At 36.4% G+C, this 7,680-nt stretch overlaps 1 long non-coding RNA gene across 2 annotated transcripts; it reads left to right on the plus strand.

The window, feature by feature from the left end:
• Nucleotides 1-2,503: 2,503 nt before the first annotated feature.
• LOC131183029 (uncharacterized) lies at nt 2,504-6,338 on the plus strand. 2 transcript variants are annotated; one of them, XR_009151158.1, is made up of 6 exons: nt 2,504-3,260; nt 3,726-3,850; nt 4,939-5,048; nt 5,137-5,215; nt 5,632-5,763; nt 6,073-6,338. It is a non-coding gene; the product is annotated as an uncharacterized LOC131183029 (long non-coding RNA). The 2 variants fall into 2 exon arrangements; XR_009151157.1 differs by having other exon boundaries at nt 5,137-5,763.
• Nucleotides 6,339-7,680: the final 1,342 nt, after the last annotated feature.

Genomic DNA, 7,680 nt, shown 5'->3' on the forward strand with positions numbered 1-7,680 from the left:
CAACAACTTTATGCTAAACAGTCCAAGTGTTCCTTTGGGCAAACAGAAAGAGTATTTGGGGCACATTATAACTGTTATAGATGTCGCTACTGATGCAAAAAAAATTCAGGCTATGCTGCAATGGCCAACTCCAATTTCTGTTAAAGAATTGAGGAGTTTTTTGGGGTTGACAGGGTACTACAGGAAGTTTGTGAAAAACTATGGCATAATTAGCAAACCTCTTACTGATCTTCTCAAGAAAGACTCATTTCAATGGTCTGAGAAAGCTCAAGAGGCATTTGATACTCTTAGAAGAGCCATGATGAAGCACAAAGATTTGCCTTGCCAGATTTTAATCTTCCTTTCATTGTTGAAACTGATGCAAGTAATTGGGGTATAGGGGCTGTTCTCCAACAAAATGGCCATCCACTAGCTTATATTTCAAAAGCTTTTGGTCCTAGAAGTCAGTCCCTATCTGTGTATGAAAAGGAGTTATTGGCAATTACTTTTGCCATTTCTAAGTGGAGGCATTATCTTGAGCAAGGTCAGTTCTTTATTAAAACTGACCATGAGAGCATCAAATACTTGCTGGAGCAGAGGTTACATACTAATCTACAGCAGAGGGGGATTTCTAAGTTGTTGGGTCTTGATTATAAAATTTTATATAGAAGAGGGGTTGAAAATAAGGCTGCTGATGCCCTATCTAGGAGACCAGCAAGACAGGAGTCCTTTTGTGGTGCTATACACTCTTCTATTTCCCCTACATGGATGGATAATCTCATTCAAAGTTATGATAAAGATTGCAAAGCAACTCAATTGGTGCAGCAGCTATCTTTAGACAATAATGCTCATCCAGGGTTTAAATTGAGGAATGGTGTTCTTTATTTTCAAGATAGGTTGTATGTGGGTTCTACTACAACTTTGAGGAAGCAGTTAATCGAATTATACCATAATAGTGCTCTGGGGGGACACTCAGGAGTAAATGTGACCTATTTGAGGCTCAAAAAGCATTTTTTCTGGCCTGGGATGTTAAGGGATATCATGGTATGGATTCAACAATGTGACACATGTGCACGATGCAAAAGTGAACACTGTGCTGCACCAGGATTATTGCAGCCATTGCCTGTTCCTACTCAAGCATGGCAACACATTACAATGGATTTCATTGACCACTTACCAAAGTCGAAAGGGAAAGACACCATCCTAGTGGTAGTGTGTAGATTCACAAAGTATGGTCACTTCATACCTTTGGCTCATCCATATACTGCTGCTGCAGTAGCTAAATTGTTCTTGGATAATGTGTTTAAACTTCATGGAGCACCACTTACTATTGTCAGTGATAGGGACAAAGTTTTTACAAGCCTATTTTGGAAGGAGTTGTTCAAATGCATGGGCACTACTTTGTCTTATAGCTCTGCCTATCATCCTCAATCAGATGGGCAGACCGAGAGACTTAACCAGTGTCTAGAGGCTTATCTGCGATGCATGGTTCATCTCAAGCCATCAACTTGGTGCAATTGGCTTTCACTTGCAGAATGGTGGTATAATTCATCCTCCCATAGTGCCATTAAGATGTCACCTTTTGAGGCTTTGTATGGCTATAAACCATCATTCCTTCCAATCATTCCTTCTGACTTGCCCTCTGTGGGAGCAGTGGGGGATTTTTTACAACAGAGGCAGCAGCTGGATCAATTGCTTAAGGAGAATTTGCAGATGGCTCAGAATAGAATGGTGCAGCAAGCTAATAAGCATAGGTCTGAAAGGGAATTTATGGTGGGAGATTGGGTTTATTTGAAGTTACAGCCTTATAGGCAAACTTCTGTGGCATTAAGACACAATTTGAAGCTTTCTCCTAAGTATTATGGGCCTTTCCAAATCCTAGCTAAGATTGGGACAGTGGCCTATAAGCTTCAGCTACCTCCTACTTCTTCAATCCATCCTGTATTTCATGTGTCTATGTTAAAGAAAAAGTTGGGCAGCAATATTGTTCCCTTTTCTGAATTACCTACAGTGCATGAAGATGCAGTGATAGTAGCTCCAGAACAGGTTCTTCAAACTAGAACCATTACTAGAGATCAACACCATGTTTTTCAGGGGTTAATCAAGTGGTTGAACCTTCCTGTAGAAGATGCAACTTGGGAAGACTATTCTTTTATTGTGAACCAGTTTCCAGAAGCTACACTTTCTTGGGGACAAGAAAGTTCTAATGGGGGAGGTATTGTTACATATCAGAGAAGAAGACTGAGGCAGAATAAGGGTTAGTTGAATGAGCTGTAAGTGGCAGGAGAATAGTTGTCAAGTAGCTGTCAAGTAGTTAGTTGTATTTGGCGGGAAAATGGTTGTCAAATAGCTGTCAAGTAGTTATAAACTCTATGGTAGTTCATTGTAAAGACATTCTGATGCTTTCTCAAGAAATAACAATTCTCTCTCTTTTCTGATTCTATTTCTCTCTCCCCTACTTCTTCTTCTTCCTTCCTAAATTCTTCTAATTCTTCTCTGTTAGGGTTTCAATCCTAACATAACCTTTTGCCCTTAAAAGGGGTTCATAACTGTTTGTAAAAGGAGAGAAGACAGATAATGGTTGTCAATTTGATATTTGGTAGAGCATCTCGTAATATGATAGTGAATGAAATCATTTGTCATTTACATGGAAAAGGATAAAAAAAAAAAATTATGACTATATTTTAACATGATGATGGGCTACATAGTGAATAAGTGATTCTGAGCTTATCAATAAGACAGCTTGGAGACTGGTTGATCACATGGCGTTTATTGTGCATGTCAAACCACGGAATCTAATGATTGTGATTAGAGTGAACACAATTAGCAGATTGGGATGAATGATTTAGTTCCTTTTATTAAAATAAGACATCAACTTAGCAGAAAAGATAAATGGAAGTGATTGGGTAAGAAGTAACTTAATTCACCTCTGTATCTTGTTATCTAATTGGTTATGGATTCAAGCTTAAGACGGAAAGAAGAATCTAATGACGTGGGTTTGTATAAACATCTGAAATTTAAAAGAGAATTGAAGTTACAATAAATGAATAGTGACATTTTACTGTATATGCATGTGAATGCTGAGTAATTCAATGCTTGTTTGTGTACTTATAGTAACTGTATAATGTATTCACTATCATATAAGTTTCTTTATAAATAGTATTGTGATGCATGCTACCTACTCTCTCTCTCAAATTGATTTCTGTGTAGATATCCTTGATGGGACTGTTATTGTGCTATGGTAAAAGTCTGGGTGTTGCATCCTTATGGTGCAAGTTCAAGTAAGTGTTGTAACTGACTTGTCTGTAAATTATTCTCAAAATACTTAAATTGATTATAATTGTTTTATTCTCCTTACATCAGTGTTAAAGAGATGGATTATCTCCAAATTACCCTTTCTAGGACGCCGGTTTGATGAGATCATAGATAGGCATGCGTATTGATTTGTATTATATGATATTTCCATAAATTAGAAGCAGAATGGAAATATAGAAAATAGGGCTGAATAGATACCTTATTCGTTGACCATTCTAAAAGATGCTAATATTCTGGTAAGATGGGCAAGTTGAAGAGGCTGGTGCCTGACTTGGATGAGGCCAGTTGACAGTTCTATATATATGGTAGGATGTCGTAATTGATGGCTTAAGGACCTGTCATTATCATCTCATTTTTGTCACAATTGGCCAACTTTCTTATTTTTAATTTCTCTCTTTGTTTCTCTGTCGCCAAAATTGACGTGTGTACAGGTATCGTTGATGGGACTGTTGCTTGGTGGTAAAAGTCTGGGTGCTGCAACCTTGTTGGTGCAAGTTCAAGTATTGAGTGCAATCAATGAATTTGCCTCTAAATTCTTCCTGAAATACTATAAACAGTAGGTTGTCATTAAATTGTTCCTATGTTCATGTTTGGAATATTTCCAAGTTATCCATTCAAGGAAACCATTGATGAGATCGTATCGAGGTTATCTTGATGTACTCCTGTCTTTGTGTAACAGCCATTGGAAATTTTTGTTTCCTCTCTTTTAGATCTTTTTAAAAGGGTGTTTATTTTAACTTATAAGTTCTAAAAATAACTTTACCTATTTGTTTATAACATCTTTTGGGCTTATAAGATAAAAAAAATAAATTGGGAACCAATTTTTCTTTTCAGTGCTCATAAGCTAATTTGACCAATTATTTTATCGTGTTACCCTTATTTAATTTTTAAAATTTCTCCACCTCTCATTTAATATCCTTTTTATTAATTTAAACAATAAATATGCTTATAACTTACTTTTTATTAAACATGTTAGTTACTTATTAACCACTTATAAGCACTTTAACTAAACACGTAGTTGTTTAAATTTTTAAATGCTTATAACCTTATATTAGATTATAAGCACTAACTACTTATAAGCTAATTATCATAAGTTAAGTCAAACACCCTCTGACTTGCATTCATGAAAAAATTATTCTTACTCCCACCTTCTCTTTTTAGTGTCCTAGCGAGTGTGAGTGTATGTGTGTGGCATGCAAAAGGAATCTAGCAAAAATAGAGAGGAAACTCATTTGCTGAAATTTTTCTTAAGCAGAGTCTCTAGGGAGATAGCAGGCAAATAATAGGATTCTCTTTCATGGCAACATCAATTGGATTGTGTCTATCTGTAGAAGGACTAATATTTGGAACTTTTAGAGGGTCTCATAAGCAGCAGCTGTTGACAGGAAGTAAATGGTTGTAACTGTTGTCCTCACGGGTTGAGTAAAGAATGCAGACATGTCCAAAGATGCAAAGGAGAGAAACTAAATTGTGGTTTTTTTTTTATCTCTACTTGAGCATCTTGATATGATAGAAAGTGATGGCAACTTCTTGTAGACATGGTTGGCTAACACTAAGCATAAATCATACAGTTAAATAATTTAAAACTTATCATTTATTCATGTTCCTACATTGTCTTATGTTTTTGTCTTCGTTGAGTTGCAGATGCAGAAATTTGGGGTTTTCACCGATGTACTTTGAACCTGGCATGAGCCTATGCCTGAAAGGAAGATGATCCACCATCCCTTCCCTTGCAAATGTGGAGAGAGAACTTAGTAAGTTGAATTAAAGCTGCCACTTGCACTATAGATATGAACTGTTGATTGTGGTAATGTTTCTGCCCAAGGTGACAAATTTTTTCAGGGATGTTGCACAGTGTGCTTCAGCATATAAGATGTGACATGTGACTACCATAATGATTCCCAAATGCCCATTGAGCAAGGTATTGAACAAGGTGATATCTTTTTCTAGGTCTACTATGTACAGTTGTACACCCTATGATCTAATGCAAGGGAGGTTTAGGTTTGGCTAAGAATAAACTTTCTTAAATGATTGCCATTATCAACTTGCTCACTGATTTAAGATAGCAAAATTGGCCATATTGAGATTGCATAGCTCTCTATTGCATCTCTTCCCACTGGTTTTATAGGTCCTGTTTTCTATTTTTTAGTTACAAGTTTCTCTCTTTTCTATTCATCATTGATATGTGTTTGTGTTTTCTGTGTGAAATGTTAGCATTACAAAGAAAGTCATTGGCTAACATAGAAAGTTAAATTCAAGTTAACTTTTAGCAAGAACAGGAATTTTATCGTTTTCTTTTATCAAGAATTTTGTTCTTTTGTTTTTGTGCCGGGAAAGATTGAGCTTCAGCAGTCTTCAGAATATAAAATCACAACAAAAGGAAAGCTCTGTGCTAATCTGCACCAGTCTGATTTGATTAAAATGGCTTACAAATTGAGAGATAGAAGCACACAGAATCATCTCAAGTAGGTCCGTGCACGTACCACCCTTTACCCTTGAAGTTAATTTCCAGTACATTGTTCCATAGAACAGTATGAATATAATGACTGAAATTGAAGTTGCAAGTTTGGTTGTTATAAAATGTCCGCACACTCAAGCTGTCAGGTTTAATTTAAAAAGGTAGAAGTATCTGCCTGTGAACAGTATGATAGTGCAATATCACGTGCCAATATAACAACTTGGAATGATGAAATGATTGTAGAGTCTTGTTTGTATTCCTGTTTCATGGGAAACTGGTTGAACTTCATATCTCTAACATTTCCATGTGTTTGTTCATAGGTGGGCTACTCAAACAAGGATAATCTTCTAGAAGAGTAAAGGGTCACATATTTTTCATACCTTAGCTGGGAATTCCTGTTATATACCATTATAATTTCAAGGAAGCTGCAAGGAGTGGAAAAATTATAGGCATGAATGTGGAAAATAAGTGTGTTGAATATTAATCTAGTAGTACTGGCCGACTTAACACTGACATAGGACCAGCAGAGAGAAGAGGCGAAGCAAGTAGGCAAAAATTGTTAATCATATCATCATTATTGATGCTATTCCACTTCCTTCTCTGAATTCCTGGGCCTACTCTTGATCTGCCCTGTTCTCTTATCATCCGTGACTACGAAACAGAACAAGTCAAATATATATATATATTTAAAAAAAAAAAAAAAGGAAGGAAAGAAACTCTAATAATTCAAAGTGATAGTAGGGGATTTGATGTCGAGAGGGTGGTGAAGCACGCGCTAAGTGGGCCGGTGGGATACACTGATAGAAACCAGAAATGCTAAAAATGGCACGGCTGGTGTGTCCTGGCTGGCAGTCCCTTAATGGGCTATGGAAGTCTGTCTTGGAAGCACGTGAGTCTGACACGTGTATCGAGGTTGAGGTAGGGTCATTGTAAAGCACTCGTGAGTCATGACCGCATCAGGAATTTAAAAAAAAAAAAAGGCAAAAAGACAGTTTCTCACCTTTCTCGTGAGGTCATGATAGTCCTTGGCGCCTGGAAACAAAAAAAAAAAAAAATGACAGTCCTTGGTGTGGGCCCCCCACCTCTATGTCCTCTTGACATGGGCCTTTTTTGGGATTTCTGGGCCTGCCATTTCGATCTATACCCCTCCACAGTGCAAACTCCTATATATTTACGCCTATTTTTTAATATATATATATATATATATATATATATATATATATATATATGGGACTCAACAAAACCTTGTAACTCCTTGTAACTTGAATTTTCACCGAAAGGGTTCTTATATTCGAACTTTCATCATAAATGGCTGTCACTGTTTAACCTAATATATATATATATATAGAGAGAGAGAGAGAGAGAGAGAGAGAGAGAGAGAGAGAGAGAGAGAGAGAGTTGCCATATGGATTTGAATGAGAAGACCTTTAATATATATAATATTTTCTTAAGAGTACGCAGGGTAGCTGTGAAGAGACCTTGAAAAAGAAAGGTCTACATTTCAAGATTCCTAAAATTAATTTATTACATATACCTATTTAGATGTTACCTATTTCTATTTGACCCCGTGTATATATTATACATAGGTGGTCACTATGTGTGATCAATGAGATTAGTTATCAGAAAAAAGTGTATGATTATGCAAATAAATCTCAACTTAAAAAAAGAAGATTAAGAAATGTAGCTAGTAGAGTTTCAAATTTAACTTTTGCTTTGCATCGTTGACATGGGGTTATATGAGCTTATTAGCTTGATTGATTCTCGAAATCAGCTTTTGGTTGGGTTCTTTCTATGTATATATATATATATAAGAAAACAAAATGGGGAATGGCATACGAAGCTTCACCTTTGCTTCCAACACCATAGAAGAAATGGGTATGCAGGGCACAGGATGGACAACAAGGGACAAGGATAAAATCCATAGGGAG

Source organism: Hevea brasiliensis, chromosome 9, assembly GCF_030052815.1.
Source record: "Hevea brasiliensis isolate MT/VB/25A 57/8 chromosome 9, ASM3005281v1, whole genome shotgun sequence".
Taxonomy (NCBI): Eukaryota; Viridiplantae; Streptophyta; class Magnoliopsida; order Malpighiales; family Euphorbiaceae; genus Hevea; species Hevea brasiliensis.